Here is a 17,692-nt window from a genome sequence, read left to right on the forward strand (position 1 = left end):
TGCCCAGAACATACATGCAATCATGTGGCAGACCTGCCCAGAATATACACGCAATCATGTGGCAGACCTGCCCAGAACATACACGCAATCATGTGGCAGACCTGCCCAGAACATACACCTGCTAAAATAAATAATAAAAAAAACATTTACTCACCTGCAGCAGCAGACCTCCTGTCCCAGCCTCCATCCGGCGCGCAGCTCCCATGGGTGGTTGGGTGGATAGGTAGCCTGGTGGGTAGGTAGGCAGCCGGGTGGGTAGGTAGGTAGCCCTTAGCCGGGTGGGTAAGTAGCCTGGTGGGTGGCTGGGTAGCCGGGTGGGTAGCCTGGTGGGTGGCTGGGTAGGCGGGTGGGTAGGTAGCCTGGTGGGTGGGTAGGTGGGTAGGTAGCCTGGTGGGTCTTTAGGTAGGTAGCCTGGTGGGTTGGTAGGTAGCCGGGTGGGTAGGTAGGTAGGTAGCCTGGTGGGTAGGTAGGTAGGTAGCCGGGTGGGTGTGTAGGTAGCCGGGGTAGGTAGCCGGGTGGGTGGTTAGGTATCCGGGTGGGTAGGTAGCTGGGTGGGTGGGTAGGTAGCCGGGTAGGTAGCCGGGTGGGTGTGTAGGTATCCGGGTGGGTAGGTAGCCGGGTGGGTGGGTAGGTAGCCGGGTGGGTGGGTAGGTATCCGGGTGGGTAGGTAGCCGGGTAGGTAGGTAACCGGCAGGGTGGTTAGGTAGCCGGGTGGGTAGCTAGGTAGCCGGGTGGGTAGGCAGCCGGGTGGGTAGGTAGGTAGCCGGGTGGGTGGTTAGGTAGCCGGGTGGGTGGGTAGGTAGCCGGGTGGGTGGGTAGGTAGCCGGGTGGGTAGCTAGGTAGCCGGGTGGGTGGGTAGGTAGCCGGGTAGGTAGGTAGCCGGCAGGGTGGTTAGGTAGCCGGGTGGGTAGCTAGGTAGCCGGGTGGGTAGGTAGCCAGGTAGGTAGCCGGCATGGTGGTTAGGTAGCCGGGTGGGTAGCTAGGTAGTCGGGTGGGTGGGTAGGTAGCCGGCAGGGTGGTTAGGTAGCCGGGTAGGTAGCCGGGTGGGTGGTTAGGTAGCGGGGTAGGTAGCCGGGTGGGTAGCGGGGTAGGTAGCCGGGTGGGTGGGTAAGGTAGCCGGGTGGGTGGGTAGGTAGCCGGGTGGGTGGGTAGGTAGCCGGGTAGGTAGCCGGGTGGGTGGTTAGGTAGCGGGGTAGGTAGCCGGGTGGGTGGTTAGGTAGCGGGGTAGGTAGCCGGGTGGGTAAGGTAGCCGGGTGGGTGGGTAGGTAGCCGGGTGGGTGTGTAGGTAGCCGGGTGGGTGGGTAGGTAGCCAGGTAGGTAGGTAGCCGGCAGGGTGGTTAGGTAGCCGGGTGGGTAGCTAGGTAGCCGGGTGGGTAGGTAGCCAGGTAGATAGCCGGCAGGGTGGTTAGGTAGCCGGGTGGGTAGCTAGGTAGCCGGGTGGGTAGGTAGCCAGGTAGATAGCCGGCAGGGTGGTTAGGTAGCCGGGTGGTTAGGTAGCCGGGTGGGTAGCTAGGTAGCCGGGTGGGTGGGTAGGTAGCCGGCAGGGTGGTTAGGTAGCCGGGTGGATGGTTAGGTAGCGGGGTAGGTAGCCGGGTGGGTGGGTAAGGTAGCCGGGTGGGTAGCTATCCGGGTGGGGGGCCCGACTCCTATCCCTCACTCACCTCGGGGCCCCCCTCCCGGTATGCGCGGCGGCCGGCGGGAGAGCAGAAAATACAGGAAGTCTCCGGCCGGGGCTGCAGCAGACGCTAGAGGCAGCTGCTGCTTAGTTTCTGATATGTCTCCAAGTTGGAGACCAAGCGGCAGCTGCCGCCCCGGCCGGAGACTTCCTGTATTTTCCGCTCTCCCGCCGCATGAGGGGGGGGGGGGGACGAGGTGAGGGGGGAGGACAGGAGTTGGGCCCCCCAGGTTAAAAAAATAAAACATAAAAAAAAAAAAAAAAAAAAATTAAATAAAAAAAACCTGCAATACTTAATGGGCCCCTGAAGCAGCGGAACTTCAGGGCCCTCGTGCGGCGGCACGGCCTGCACGGCCGTATGTCCGCCACTGCTTAAACCACACCCCTACCACACCCTCAACACACCCCTAGTCACACATACCATAGAGATTGCATAGGAAAAATATGGTTTATAATACAAATCACTCTAGTCCTTTCTATCCTGGTTCATTTTCCTTTATATTAACAAATGGAAATAATATATAAACTTAAAAGGGAATAAAGTTTATAGACAGTTAAACACCTCTCAGTAGAAAAATATATATATTTACATAGATCTGTACATCAGCCCTGAAAGAGGGACAAAGAATGAGGGAAAGAGGGACTGGGTTCCCAAAGAGGGACTGTTCCTCCAAAAGAGCGACAGTCGGGAGCTATGCATGTGCCATTACAGGCTTAGGAACACTTCTATCAGGCTTAGTGACCCACAGGAGCTTATTGCGCTGTACTTTGGACTTGCTGGCGATTCCGAAAACACTAGGCTAATGTAATTCAATGGAGGTGATTCCAGAGGGGTGATTTCCCCAAATCGCAATCGCAGGTCCTACACCATTTTTGGAGCTATTGTGCGCCAATACAAAGTATAGGATCGCTGCAAAATCACTGCAATCACTACAAAAGCGATTTTGCAGCGATTTTTCTACCTAGAATGGAAAGAAAAAAAAAAGAAAAAAACAAAGAAAAGAAAAATTCTAATTGCAATCGCTGCAATAATAGTCACATTACAACCTAAAATTGTGCTGGAAAATGCAGCACAACCCAGTACACAAAGACCAAGTGCAATCACTCCTTTTAGTGGGTCCCAGGCCTGAGATACAGTCAAATACACACACCCACACACAGCCTGTTCAGTTCCATGCAATGGCCACATGGTGCCGGTTATTTGTATTGGGCATTGGTGCTCAGCTAGGATATAGCCAAATGCAGGCGGTCGGCAAACTATATAATAGCCAAAGTGCTGCAATTTATTGAGGATACAGATTATAGGTGGGTCTATAGCTGAGTGTTGGTGCTTAAAAGGAAACTGAGATGTGAGACCTATGTTTGCTGCTATATTTATTTCCTTTTAAATAACAGTTGCCTGGCAGCCTAGCTGATCTTTCTGGTCTGCAGGGTCTAATCACACACCAGAAACAAGCATTTGTCAGAGACATCTGATCTGCATGCTTGTTCAGGGTCTATGGCTACAATAATTCGAGGCATAGGATCAGCAAGACAGCCTGTCAATCTGCATTGTTTAAAAGGAAATAAACATGTCAGCCTCCATATCCCTCTCACCTCTGGTTTCCTTTTACCAGTGCAGTATCCAGCAGACTCCCAGCCCTCACCCTCAGCTACTACAATACCCTTTTTTCTAGTGTAACAATAAGTCAACATTGTTACAGAAGAGGAAAGAAAATTGCTGCTACCACCATCAGTAGAAAGTGCATGGATCGTATAACTGGAATGTGCATTTGCCACATTACTGTCACTTAAGCAGTGTGATGTGACAGTAGCACAAAGGTCCCCCCCCCCCCCCCCCCCACACACACACACACACAGCACTGGAGTGAATGGCTGCCTTGTCTTTCTGGGGATGGCTCTCATGCACTCTTTCAACTTAGTGGCTTCATTTGAGTGTTTTGTTTTGTTTGTGGTCCATCCATTTGCTGGGAACAAGTCCTGTTGCTTTTCAATTTTCTAATGGTGAGACGCTGCCAAATACACATCCTGTTCAGGGGATGCAGAACAGCGCTTAATGCAGAAACACACAGCTGCTCATCAATAAAATAGAAAACATACGAGCAGGAAATTAGACCCTCCTTGGCCATTAATTAATTAAAAGAAGCCAGCTGCGCATATGCAAATGCATTAAGAGCCTGAGCATGGCTGTAAGACAGTTCAGCCGGATTGAAATAGAACTTTAATTTTCCTGATTGAGTGGCTACACCTAATACAAATCACTGTATATCATCCACTTTACTCTGATTAAAGAAGTGTTAATATTCTGCAGCTATTCTCATGCCACAGAAAAATCTGTCGAGATTCTAAAAACAGTTCCCTCTCAGTCCATCAATTCATCTTCTGATTAGCGCATTGGTTGATTTTCATCTCCTGGTTTTCAATCAGATGAGGGTGAGTATCCGATTATCAATGTGCAAAACTGCAGGAAGGGAACTCTACCCAAAATTATTCTATTAGTCCTGATTGCAGTGTGAAAGACGCATTCATGTAAAGAAAGGCGCCAGGAAAAAGGGCGCAGGGCATTGCAGCAATTTCAATATCGGTAAAATAACCAATATTCTACTAAATTCCAATAGTAAAATATCGGTAATTATTACAGATACTTTACTATATCTAAACCTAACTCTCACACAAAACCCTACCTCTACCAATGACTAACCCGAAGACCTCCCTCTACCGATGCCCAACCCGAAGACCTCCCTCTACCAATGACCAACCCCAAGACCTCCCTCTACCGATGCCCAACCCCAAGACCTCCCTCTACCGATGCCCAACCCCAAGACCTCCCTCTACCGATGCCCAACCCCAAGACCTCCCTCTACCGATGCCCAACCCCAAGACCTCCCTCTACCGATGCCCAACCCCAAGACCTCCCTCTACCGATGCCCAACCCCAAGACCTCCCTCTACCGATGCCCAACCCCAAGACCTCCCTCTACCGATGCCCAACCCCAAGACCTCCCTCTACCGATGCCCAACCCCAAGACCTCCCTCTACCGATGCCCAACCCCAAGACCTCCCTCTACCGATGCCCAATCCCAAGACCTCCCTCTTCCGATGCCCAACCCCAAGACCTCCCTCTTCTGATGCCCAATCCCAAGACCTCCCTCTTCCGATGCCCAACCCCAAGACCTCCCTCTTCTGATGCCCAACCCCAAGACCTCCCTCTACTGATGCCCAACCCTAAGACCTCCCTCTACTGATGCCCAACCCCAAGACCTCCCACTACCGATGCCCAACCCCAAGACCTCCCTCTACTGATGCCCAACCCCAAGACCTCCCTCTACCGATGCATAACCCCAAGACCTCCCTCTACTGATGCCTAACCCTAAGACCCCCGTATACTGTTGGCTAACCTTAAGACCTCCAGCTTACCCTCCCCAAGTGGTGCCCAACACCTAACCCTCCCCCCCCCCATGGCATCCAACACTGAACCACTTTCCTAACCTTAACCCTACCATCTCCTCGCAATTTGCATAAAAAAAAAGGAAATTTGGGCACCAGGAGGTGCCATAAATGGTGGTGGACTAACCAGATGACGTTGAGCGCCCTCTTTACATATATAAATTTGTTAAAAACTTTGGCTTTACCTGAAGTTGGCATAGAGCAATAAGTGGACTTTTTTAGATGGATTTGATTGGCTAACCATGCACATACCACTGGTGCTTATGTTGTATTCCTTTGATTGATCTTTATGTACGATTTGTGTAATACTCTCACAGGAGGCACTAACACTGCAGCACTTTAAGAAATAACTGAATTCAAAATACTTCCCCGATCTTTTTTTCTTCCACCCAAAATGCAACACAATGGCACTCTACACAAGACTATAGCCGCATAGTCACAGTGGAAGAGTGGTAGTGGAAAATACATAGACTTAATCCTCAGCACCGATAAGGATATTCTTGGACTGAGTTTCCCACACTCAGAACAGAAACCTGCAGCCACCCAGTGCTCAGACATCAAACAAGTGGCCCCACCACAAATAATACAGTCACAAAGACACTTTTACTGCAACAACCAGTTTAAAATATACAGAATAAAAACATCGAGAGGTCCAGGCAAACTGGATCCAGGTGCAAAAACACGTATCAAACAGGCACATAAAGTGCTCAGTGCCATAAGTAGTACCAACGTCACATCGCCCATTTTCGAACTTTATCAGTTTCGGCCTTGCGCCATCGTCAGGGACACTGTGCAAGTTTGATGCTTTTTTTTTGCACCCGGATCCAGTTTGCATGGACCCGCCATGTACGTACTGTAGTTTTATTTTGCATATTTTAAACTGGTTGTTACAATAAAAGTGTTCCCCTTGTTTTTCAAAATCAGATCCTGACCACAGTTTGTTCTTTGTTGGTGGCGGCTACTTGTTTGATGTCTGCAGGTTTCTGTTCTGACTGTGGGAAACGCAGTATAAAAGTTCGTATACATGTCCACGAAATGACCTACCCCAATACAAACCGTTTACAAGACTTGTATTCTCCGCGCACCAACCAACTGTACTACCAACTAATTTACATACTGCAAGCGCAAGAGAAATGAAGACTGCAGGACATGGTCACATTCAAAACAAGTACATTGCTTAGATGACGTACACACATGGCCAACAGTCATGTGAATTGCTCCGCTGAAGGATTGGGCAAACCGCCCGTCATCAGTCACTCGTCTAGTGTGCCACGCTTACACACGCATGATTGTCGTCTAAAAGACTCAAATCAGACGACAATCATGTGGTTTGATTATTATTTAGTATTTATACAGCGAGAACATCTTCCGCAGGACTGTACAGAGCATATATTCTTGTCACTTAAAAGGGAAGGTTCAGGGACTGTATAAAAAAAAATAAAATCCAAATCCACTTACCTGGGGCTTCCTCCAGCCCGTGGCAGGCGGGAGGTGCCCTCGGCGCCGCTCCGCAGGCTCCCGGTGGTCTCCGGTGGCGAGCCCGACTTGGCCAGGCCAGCTGCCAGGTCGGGCTTCTTTTGCGCTCCAAAGTGCGTGTCACTCGTGCGCGGTGACGTCATCGGACGTCCTCCGGGCTGTACTACGCAGGCTCAGTAGTTGTGAGCCTGCGCAGAAGAAGCCCGGTCTGGCCAGGTCGGGCTCCCCACCGGGAACCTACGGAGCGGCGCCGAGGGCACCTCCTGCCTGCCATGGGCTGGAGGAAGCCCCAGGTAAGTGGATTTGGATTTTTATTTTTTTTATACAGTCCCTGAACCTTCCCTTTAACTGTTCCTCAGAGGTGCTCACAATCTAATCTCTCCCACAGTCCTATGTGTATATATGTATCTCGTAGTGTATGTATCAGTCTAAGACCAATTTGCGGGGAAGCCAATTAACCTCCCTAGCATTATTGGCGGTTATACACATCAATATAAAACACGCTGTGAACAGTATTGATGTGCATACACGTCAATACTCGCCACAATGTGTCAAGCAAGGGTCTAGTATACAGTGTAGGAAAGTTACTGGTAAAAAAAGGTTATGAAAATTAATTAGATCACTTTTTGCACAGAAATCCTGTGGAAACTGAACGCCGGGGAGGTTAACTTAATTGTATGTTCTTGTGCTGCGATAGGAAACCTGTGTGGTAGGAAATCTACGCAGACACAGGGAGAACATACAAACTCCTTGCAGAGAGTGCTCTGGCTGGGATGAACCGGGGGCCCAGTGCTGCACGGTGTGAGCGCTAACTGCTGTGCCGCCCTTGAGCGCGTGTACGGGCCTTATGCTGGGTACACACAATGCGTTTTTTCGGTTGGTTTTCCAGTCCGCTCGATTCTCCGCTCGATTTTCCCGCTCAATTCTCTTATCTTTTCTTATTTCCATTCACTTCTATGAGAAATCGAGTGGTAAAATGATCGAAAGCAAGATTGGACATGTCGGAAATTATCGAACCATCTATCTGCCGAAACAAATGTATGGTGTATTCCCAGCATTATGCGTTTTTAAGCTGATTAGATGGTTCGATAGATAATTTCTGTCATGTCCGATCTCCCTCTCTAGCCTTTCGCTGCTCGATTTCTGATAGAAGTGAATGGAAAAAGATAAGAAAAACGAGCGGAAGATAAGAGAAACGACCGCAGGATCGAGCGACAAAACCGATCGAGAGGAGAATAGAGAGCCAGAAACGGACTGTGTATTCCCAGCATTAAGGATATTCCTATCAGTGCAGAGGATTACATGTTGCTCCATATCTCACCATTGTGGATGGGAGACCTCTGGATGCAGTTTAGTTTGCATCTCTTCTGTGTAGGCAAAAGCTCTTGTAAATACCAGCTACTTTGGAAAATACATCGAGTGTTTGCGATTGCATTTCTGAGGGGAACAGGGCCTCTGGATATGTTACAGCATTGCTGAAGTCAGCATACAGTGTTTACACAGCATTCCACTGAGATCATGTGTGATTGTACGCTTGCTTCATATCAACTTGTTGAACAAAACAAGTTAAAGAAAAAAAATCCTACTGCATGAAAGCAGCCTTCTGTAGATGTGGGAAAGGCTCACTGCCAGCACTGACATAAGAACAAGGGAGAGAGAGAGCGGGAAGCTTTATAGGTGCACAACGCCCACGTAACTTTCTTCTGACAGCTTTGGAACATTTCATCTGCCTGGATGAGAGTGGCCAGCGCTGGATGGACTCTTGCCACATAGCTAATAAGTTTGTGACTGCAGTGTCTGCCGCAGCTGAAGTAAAAGGTCAGATGAGTAAGCGAGTCGTACGCAGGGGTGGGTTGTGAGCACTTCATACTCTCGTTCAGCAAGTGCACAGGGCTATCCATACGAACAGAGGAGATCCCAACTTGTCAATCTAGAACGGGGAGTTTTAGAATTAAAAAAAATAATGGATCAATAAGTGTGTGTGTGTGTGTGTGTGTGTGTGTATACAGTGTGTGTGTGCGTGTGTGTGTGTATACAGTGTGTGTGTGTGTGTACAGTGTGTACAGTGTGTGTGTACAGTGTGTACAGTGTGTGTGTACAGTGTGTACAGTGTGTGTGTGTGTGTATACAGTGTGTGTGTGTGTGTATACAGTGTGTGTGTGTGTGTGTGTGTGTGTGTGTGTGTGTGTATACAGTGTGTGTGTGTGTGTGTGTGTGTGTGTATACAGTGTGTGTGTGTGTGTGTATATACAGTGTGTGTGTGTGTGTGTGTGTGTGTGTGTGTGTGTGTGTGTGTGTGTGTGTGTGTGTATACAGTGTGTGTGTGTGTGTGTGTGTGTGTGTGTGTACAGTGTGTACAGTGTGTGTGTGTGTGTGTGTGTGTGTGTGTATACAGTGTGTGTGTGTGTGTGTGTGTATACAGTGTGTGTGTGTGTGTGTGTGTATACAGTGTGTGTGTGTGTGTGTGTGTGTGTGTGTGTGTGTGTGTGTGTTCAAAATAGGTAGTACTTGGAAGACAGTTCTTCGATGCGCGCATCAGGGACATTTCTGTGTGCTTTTCACAGCACACTGCCCTGTGTGTTCAGCAAGGTATTGATTTTTTTTTTCCCCATGTAAATAAATGTAGCTGGTTCACATCTATGCGCTGCGCTGAGCAGCCTTACAAAAAACGTGGGGCTGCATGCATTTCTGTGCGTTGAGCTGTAAAGCGCACATCAATGCAAGTGAATGGATTCGTTTTTTAGCACATAGCAGCACATAGAAGCGCATGTTTTTTTTTTATCTTTAATCGGGAAAAAAATACATTTACATATAAAAACAAAGCTTTATTAACAACTGCTACTGCCACAATAAGCAAAACATGCTTTAAAGAAGCGCAGCGCAACGTACATAAACACGCACACAAGCGCATGCGGTTTTTACCACGCGCTTTCACACGTTTCTCAGCACAGCAGATGTGAACGAGGCCAAAGACTGGTACCAAGAAGACCAAGCCAAGATTGCAGTGTGTAATACTGGTGCCAGCCACAGAGTGGTGCAAGAATACCCTCCTTTCCGCAAATGTCATTTTGCAGTGATGTTGGGTGCTCCATTCATTTGAACAGAGTGTCCCCGTACCAAAAAGACCAGGGGCCATATGCAATTCACTTTTTCACATGAGTTATTTACTAGGAAATATTTTTTTCTTTTAAGTACATTTTTAGCATTTTACGATTTATTGTATTTATAAAGCGCCAACATATTACGCAGCGCTGATTGAAAAACTACCCAAAAGTTGGTGAAAAAAGGTTCTGTCCAAATTATTTTGAGCATTTTCTTGCTAGCTGGAGGCATAAAAATATCACCTAGGAGAAAACTTTGGAGAAAAAGTGAATTGCATATGGGCCCAGGTGTCGGGATTCTCACACCAAATGGTATACGTTTTTATTGCACAATACTTTGCTGCTAACCATAATGAAAAGCAGTGCTGCACCATTTCAGTTTAGTGGGCTCCCTGCTCCATAAACCAGAGAATTCTTCTTCCTGGAGCTCATTTATATGAATGAATATATAATTGGACTAAAGGGCATGGACTGAACTCAGGTAAGCCTATTAAAACCATCAGGAGGCGACGTAGATCTGTATTTGTAATTAGAGGGTCCTGGTTGGGTATAAATTAATACATATAGGGAGGCTCTTCAGTGCCAGCCAGGCCGTAGACTGATGCATTGCATCAGGCTTATTTCCCAGCAGTGTGGTAGAATATTATATTGAGAACATGCCAATATCTTGCCCTGGACCCAGCGGTGTAAATGTGCTGTATTCATTGAAGCATGCAGAGAAAGTGCTTACTCTGTTTATACCGCTCCACTTCCTCCTCCGCTAATCATAAATTGTAAAAAAATAATTTATTAATCTTGGGATCACTGGGATTCCTCACAACTATTCCTCAAACCTCTCTTAAAGGGGAACTTCGGCCTAAACAAACATACTGTTATTAAGTTACATTAGTTATGTTAATTAGAATAGATAGGGTGGGTAAAATAGGTTATTCCCTGCTTTAAAAGAACAGGCAAATGTTTGTGATTCATGGGGCTGCCATCTTTGTCATGGGGGCAGCCATCTTTTTGGTTGAAAGGAGGTGACAGGGAGCATGAGACACAGTTCCAACTGTCCTGTGTCCTGATAACCCCTCCCAGCTGCACACACTAGGCTTCAAATGTCAAATTCAAAATGTAAAAAAAAAAGTAAAAAAAAATGCACCAAAACAGCAGAACGAGATCATCAGAAATCCCATCATGCTTTACACAGCATAAGGGCAGTTTTGTTCTGTGCAGCTAAATGAGGCTTGGGTAAGACTGCCCGGGCAGTTTTCTTCAGTGCAGCTAAATGCAGCTTGGGTAAGAAAAACAAAGTTCTGATGCTGTGAAACTGTTAAACACCAGGCCTTTTCAGTGCTGCTGAGTCGATTTTTAGTTTGGAGGTTCACTTTAATGGTCTTGTTATTTAAAGAGGAACTGTAGTCAAAATAACCTAATGAATACAATTGTTTAATTTTTAACCCTATCCCTTTATAACATGTAGTGTTTGCCCATTGTAAAATCTTTCCTCTCCCTAAAATTACTTTCGTCGCATTTGGTAATGGCTTTAGCACAGACAGGTAATCTCTGTGGAATGTTCGTTTGCTAACAGCTCCAAAGCCAGTAGAAGAGATCTCAGAATGCGCTTAGGGGAGAATTCCGCAAAAAAAGTGAAGCCTCAGTAGGAGGGCAGGACTACTTGCCAATACACAGCAATCAAGAGCTATAGGAAATGTTTTGGATGCGGAAACCAGGTCATTTAATGTAATAGTGTGTATCCTGAATATTGTACTGCATTCTACTGTATGTCACTACAGAGCCTCTTTAAGGCATCACCTGCTGCATGGAATCTCTAAGCCGCCCCACTGTGAGCTCACACACTTAAAACCGATAACTTATGACTGAGAATGCAGAACAGCACAAAGAAATAGTGTTATTTGATTGATGAAATACTTTGCAAGACTTCTCTCACTGACTATCCAAACTAGAGGCCTGTGTGGGTCTAATTTTTCCGGCATTGGCATTTTTCCTGGTAGCACCAATATCGGGATAAGAATAACTGACAAAAGGCATGGAGCCTCAGGAGCTCTGGTCCTGACCCCTTTTCAGCATCATACCCCACCCTGGAAAAAAAATAGATGATATGGGGGAGGGAGGGGGGGGGGGATGATCAGGAATGAAGATTGGGAAGGATTAAATATATTCCTCTACTGATTATCTAATTTGTTCCTATAGACGCATAGTTTGGGGTCAAGCTATTGCCGGCACCTGAATTACGCGAATTTTTTTTTATTACTACAGCGCTCAAATCAGGAGCAGCACCGAGCCGGCGCTAAAATGATTTGACTCAAATGTGCATGTCCCCCAATTGCTTCCTAGCTCTTCATTAGTGTTTTCAAAATTCATTTTGAAGATCCTATAAAAAAATGTGTGTTTTGTAAATGGTTAAAGAGGAACTGTAACCAAGGATTGAACTTCATCCCAATCAGTAGCAGATGCCCCTTTTTCCATGAGAAATCTTTACCTTTTCTCAAATAGATCATCAGGTGGGTCTGTATGGCTGATATTGTGGTGAAACCCCTCCCACAGTGTGATGTCAGGACCTAGGTCCTGACCGTTTTCTGTCTGTGAGCCTTGTTGCATTGTGGGAAATAATGGTTGCTTCCAACTGCCAAGCAACAAATATATCCCTCTGCATATGTAGATCTATAAAAAAACAAAACAACAAAAAAAATAAATAAAACTTTTAGCCTATCACATTGTTAAGGGGTTTGGTTATAGATAATGGCAGTTGGTGCTGTTTTTTTTTTTTTATGTCTGCCAGCAGTAAATATGATCACGTGCAGGCTGAATGTGAAAAACAATATGAACAAATGACATGGTGAATATCAATAATTTCTGTATCTCTTATATTTTTTAACTTCTCACTTTGCAATGTATTGATTTTTTTTCCCCTTTTCGCTAAAGTTCCCTTTTTGAAAGGTCTGATTACAGATAAACAGTCTATCAGTGTTGACTGGGATACTATGTTGAACATCAAAGGTTGGATTCATGTCGTCAGAGTACTCCAACAAGCCCGGAGACACCTCATTAATCATAGGGGATTAAAGAGAAAGTTAATACAAAACTATCAACAACAGAATTGTTTGTAAACAGTTTTAGCACAGATCATTGTGAGACGTTGGCTCTGAGAAGAGATCTACATCTGCTGAGCCTCATGGTCCATTTAAAAATTCCCTCTAAACATTTCCAAAGCCGAATACAGAGAATCCATCTGTAGCCATGTCCCTTCCAGGCAAATACACAGATTTGTGGTCATAATAATCGTTTTATGTGGCTGCCAGATTTACTGGCAAATGCGCTTGTGTTTGTCAACATGCTTTACAACCAGCAGCCTTTATTCACTGTGGCCTTAAAGGAAAACTATGCAAATCGGTCATTGGATTGAATGTTGAGTGAAAATAAAATGTATAATGTGTGCCTTTTAAAATTTGTATACTTCAAATGAACCTGAGGTGAAAATAAACTGATGAGATAAGAAATTAAATCAATATTTTATTCCTATAAAGGACTTTAGACATTCATTTCATGTTTAAAATGTTGTATCATGTTTAAAGAGTTCTAAGCCAAATATATATTAACTATATAGGCCTTTTATCAGCCATCTCCTCCACGCAAAGTTGTTCTCTGTGAGGAAAGAGCTTTATGGCGGTAATTCCTCATTAGTGAGGGCAATGCTATAGTCTGAACTAGGTCCCGACTAGAGAGAAACAGTCACTTGCATACCTGAAAGTTTAATGCTTTCAGACAGAAGAAGAGAAGGAACAGCCTAGTTATTTGTATGCTTGGCACTGTACATATACTTCTGGGAGATTCGATCACAGATTAAATCTGGCAGATAGCTATCACATCAACATGTCAAATCAAAATTTGACCTAAAACTGATTGGAAGAATCGATCAGGCAGGATGGAGTATTTATGTTGTTCGGGTGTGAGGTAGGAGTGGTGGTTGGCCCGTAGCATTGCATTCTTCATTTGGCATAAAAAAGGAGAAGCCTTCAACCCAAAGAACACCATCCCGACTGTCAAACATAGTGGTGATAATCTAATGCTTTGGGGGCATTTTTCAGCAATGGACCAGGGAACCTAATCACAGTAAACAGCACCACGAAAGAAAGAGCAATACAAGAGTATTCTCAATGACATCATTAGGCAGTCTGCAGAGAAACTTGGCCTTGGTCACAAGTAGACATGTCAGCATGACGGTGACCCAAAACAAAGTGATGAAGAAATGGTTAGCAGACAACAAGATACATGTTTTGGAGTGGCCCACCTACAGTCCTGACTTGAATCCAATTGAGAATCTGTGGAGGAAGCTAAAGATCAGGGTGATGAAAAGAAGACCCTACAACCTGAAAGATTTGAAGCTCATTGCTAAAGATGAATGGGCAAAAGTACCTGTGGGAGACATGCAAAAAGCTTGTCTGCAATTATAGGAAGCATTTGATTGCTGTAATAGCCAATAAAGGCTTTTCTATTGATTATTGAGAAGGGTATGAATAATTTTGGACTGAACACTTTTTGTTTAAATGTAAATAAAAGCGGAGAAGTTTTCTTTTCCCTACAATAATGCCTCGTCTTATCTTTTGGGAGCCACCTATGTCATTTCCCGTCAAAAAAATTACGGTACTTGCTAGTTGGATAAAAGCGCCTGCGCAGTACGCTCCGGTTCACGTGGCGGTGATTGACAGCGCCGCTCGTGCAGGCACAGTACCTCCAGGACGGCCCGTCATCGCCAGGGACTGGGAGGCAGTGGTGGTGAACGGCTGACGGCGGAGCTGCGGCGAGGGACATGCTGGGAGCTTGTGGCTGGACGAAGCTCCAGGTAAGTAGCACTTATTTTCATTAAAAAAAGCCTGATAACTCCTTTGAGGGCTTGTTCACACTAAAAAGCATTTGTGCAAGGATTCCCTACGCGAGAGTTCCCATTTGAGCGGTTCAATTCAGATCCGCTCACCAAAGCACTGCCTGTACCATTTTAGGGGGCAATTTGCCTCAATGGAAGGTATAGGGAAATCGCTAAGTACTTGAAAAAGCGCTTTGTATAGCGATTTCCCGAGTGCTTTTAAGAATAAATACATTGTATTTTTTTTTCCGGGTCAAAGAGTTCACTTACTGACATCAGGAAGTGAAAAAACAATTTGCTCATAAAAACGCTTAGAAAAGCGCCAGCATAAAAGTGGTAACGCGCAGGTAAGCGCCGGAGGTGCTAAAACAAAAAACATTGCGCACAAAACGCAAACGCTTGCGATTTATGATGTGGACAAGGCCTAGTGACATAGCAATAGGGGATGCAAAGGTTGCATCCACACCGGGGCCCCTTGGACCAAAGGGGGCCAATAGGGACCCCCCCCCCTCCAACTGTTGTATTAGCTCTTTCTTGGTGCTATGCTGGTAACGATCACTCCTATATATGCTTTAAAGTGGGATAAAACTGACATAGCATTCAATAAAAAGGCATGTTCCTACTTTTCATTGCCCATACCGTTATCATATTTGCTTTTGTGCACAAGTAATATTGTCTGTTTACAAATGACAAGTTCCCAAAGTACAGTTTATCCGTTCTGGAAGCTGCCATTGCATATTCTTGCATAGCTGCTGTATTTATATATTAAAATCTATCTAGTGATCACTTCTCAGCTCTCTGCTTCTACAGCAGAGAGAGATCATTTTCAGCACAGCTAGGAATGCAGCAGACAAAGGAATGTAAACAAAAGAATGTTATCACCTCTTCAGATGAGGCAACAAGCTTTCCACTGAAGCAAGGAGCTTTCCACTGAAGAAGAAAGTGCTGTGTTTAACTGGTTGAATGCTGTTCTGCTACCATTTTTTGTGGTAGTAGATGTTATATGCTGTAAATCTTTTAGCGCAAAGAAGAAATGCAGAGTTTCATACGACTTTATGATAATCATTATCAGTCTGTTCCCTCTCCCCCGTCACACTGCGGCTGCTATGGCTCTCCTCTGCAGCCGGTTTTGGTGCTCCATATCAATGTTATGTCTAGCGTTTGAGGAGGCCCAATATAAAACTTGCACTGGCGCCCAGAGCTCCCTGGCTACACCGCTGCTCTTTATCTTGCCGTTCCCCTTTTTCTCTATGGACAGGGGATATAATGTGGCCACAGAGCAATGTACTGCACTGAGTGATCCAATGCCAGCCGTTCGTCTCAGTTACATCTCTGCAGAAATGTATTGGAGATCAATGTGACAAAGAGCTCACCAATCAATTGGCCATTAGGGAGGGATGGATCTCTCACTGTATTGAGCTGTTCTAGACCAGGGTAAGGTTGCCCAAGGTTGAGCCGCCACCAGGAGCTCATACTTTACTACTGGGAAATGTCAGATCTATCGGCTGTCTGGTCTGGATCTATTAATGACTTCCCTGAAATAGGGTAGGATTTACATGCGGCTCTCAACACTTATTTGAATTATTTGAACAGAAGAGTGAGGCGCACTGGACATTTCTGCCATAATAGGGGATTGTAGTCCATGGCTGGGTTCATTCGCTTTGTTCTGCTGCTCATTTGTCCCGGCTTGTCAGCTTAGAATTTGCTGTCACTTCAGAACATGCTAAACACACAGATCACAGTGTTCCTGCGGGGCTTGGCGGGTAGCTGGCTGTCACTTCCAGAGAAATCACTCGCATCAGCCGCACCTCTGCAGGAACAAGGATTTGCTTATTGCCACAGCTCATCACCACAAAGGCCGGCTGTGGACTTAAAGGATCGCAATTAGGCATAACTGCAAAATGTAAAATACATACGTACACATAAACATTCAAGATGTACATGTCCCTAGTGTAAAAAGCACTATTCTGTAAATTACGGTACTTACTTAAACCTTATGATATAATGAATGGTTTGTGTAGTACGGATAATGAATAGAACATTATTCGCAAAGAAAAGAGTCTCATTTATATTTTCAGTTATATACTGTCACAGTTGCAGTTTTAAAAGCACACTTTTGCGTTTTTCACTCTACAAAACAGTAGAAATAATGACCTTTTGAACTTTCCTGCAGTAAAACCTTATCTCAAGCTGTCTATCATAGTTTCATGGCTATTTAAAGGACAACTGTAGTAAGAGGTATGTGGAAGCAGCCATATTTCCCTTTAAGCGATACCAGTTGATCCTCTGCATCTAATACAATTAGCCATTGACCCTAAATAAGCATGCAGCAGATCAGGTGTTTGACATTATTGTCAGATCTGACAAGATTGGCTGCATGCTTTTTTTCTGGTGTGATTCAGACACTATTGCAGCGAAATAGATCAACAGGGCTACCAGGCAACTGGTATTGTTTGAAAGCAGCAGGGCATTTTACTTCTTGCATACTCATTCTTTTAAGTTAGCCATCAAATGGTATCATCCGGATTCAAAACTAATTGTTTAAAAGGAAATACATTTTGCAGCCTCTACATCCCTCTCACTACAGTTGTCCTTTAAGTGCTTCAGAAAATAGGACTGTTTTCTACCCAGTTGGTCAAATAGCTCTGAAAAACAATAGGAGACTCTCTTCTTTGCTACTAATGTTCTATTTCTTATGCCTGCTACACACCATGCAATTTGTCACACTGACGTCGAATCAAGAATTTCTGACAGCTCCGATCTGATTTCTGGTCGTTTTTCTGATTGATTTTGTATAGAAGGGATAAAATCGACCAGAAAAAAAAAAACTCGGACCCGTCTGAAATAATAGATTCAACCGGTCTAAAGGAAAATTCTATGGTGTGTACCAGGCATTAGCTGTACTACACATACAATTACATATCATCTCATAAGTTTATTTTTGCATCAGGTTTGCTTTAAAGTGATACTGAAGTGCCATGAAAAAAGTCAGATCCTCACCTACGTAGAGGGAGGGCTCTGGATCCAATAGAGCTTTCCAGATCCTCTCTCCATGTCCTCATTCGAGCATAGTCACCCCCCCCTCCCCGCATGCAATTGACCAACTGGCTGAGTATGCCTTTGGGGAAGC

Source organism: Hyperolius riggenbachi, chromosome 4 (assembly GCF_040937935.1).
Source record: "Hyperolius riggenbachi isolate aHypRig1 chromosome 4, aHypRig1.pri, whole genome shotgun sequence".
Lineage (NCBI taxonomy): Eukaryota > Metazoa > Chordata > Amphibia > Anura > Hyperoliidae > Hyperolius > Hyperolius riggenbachi.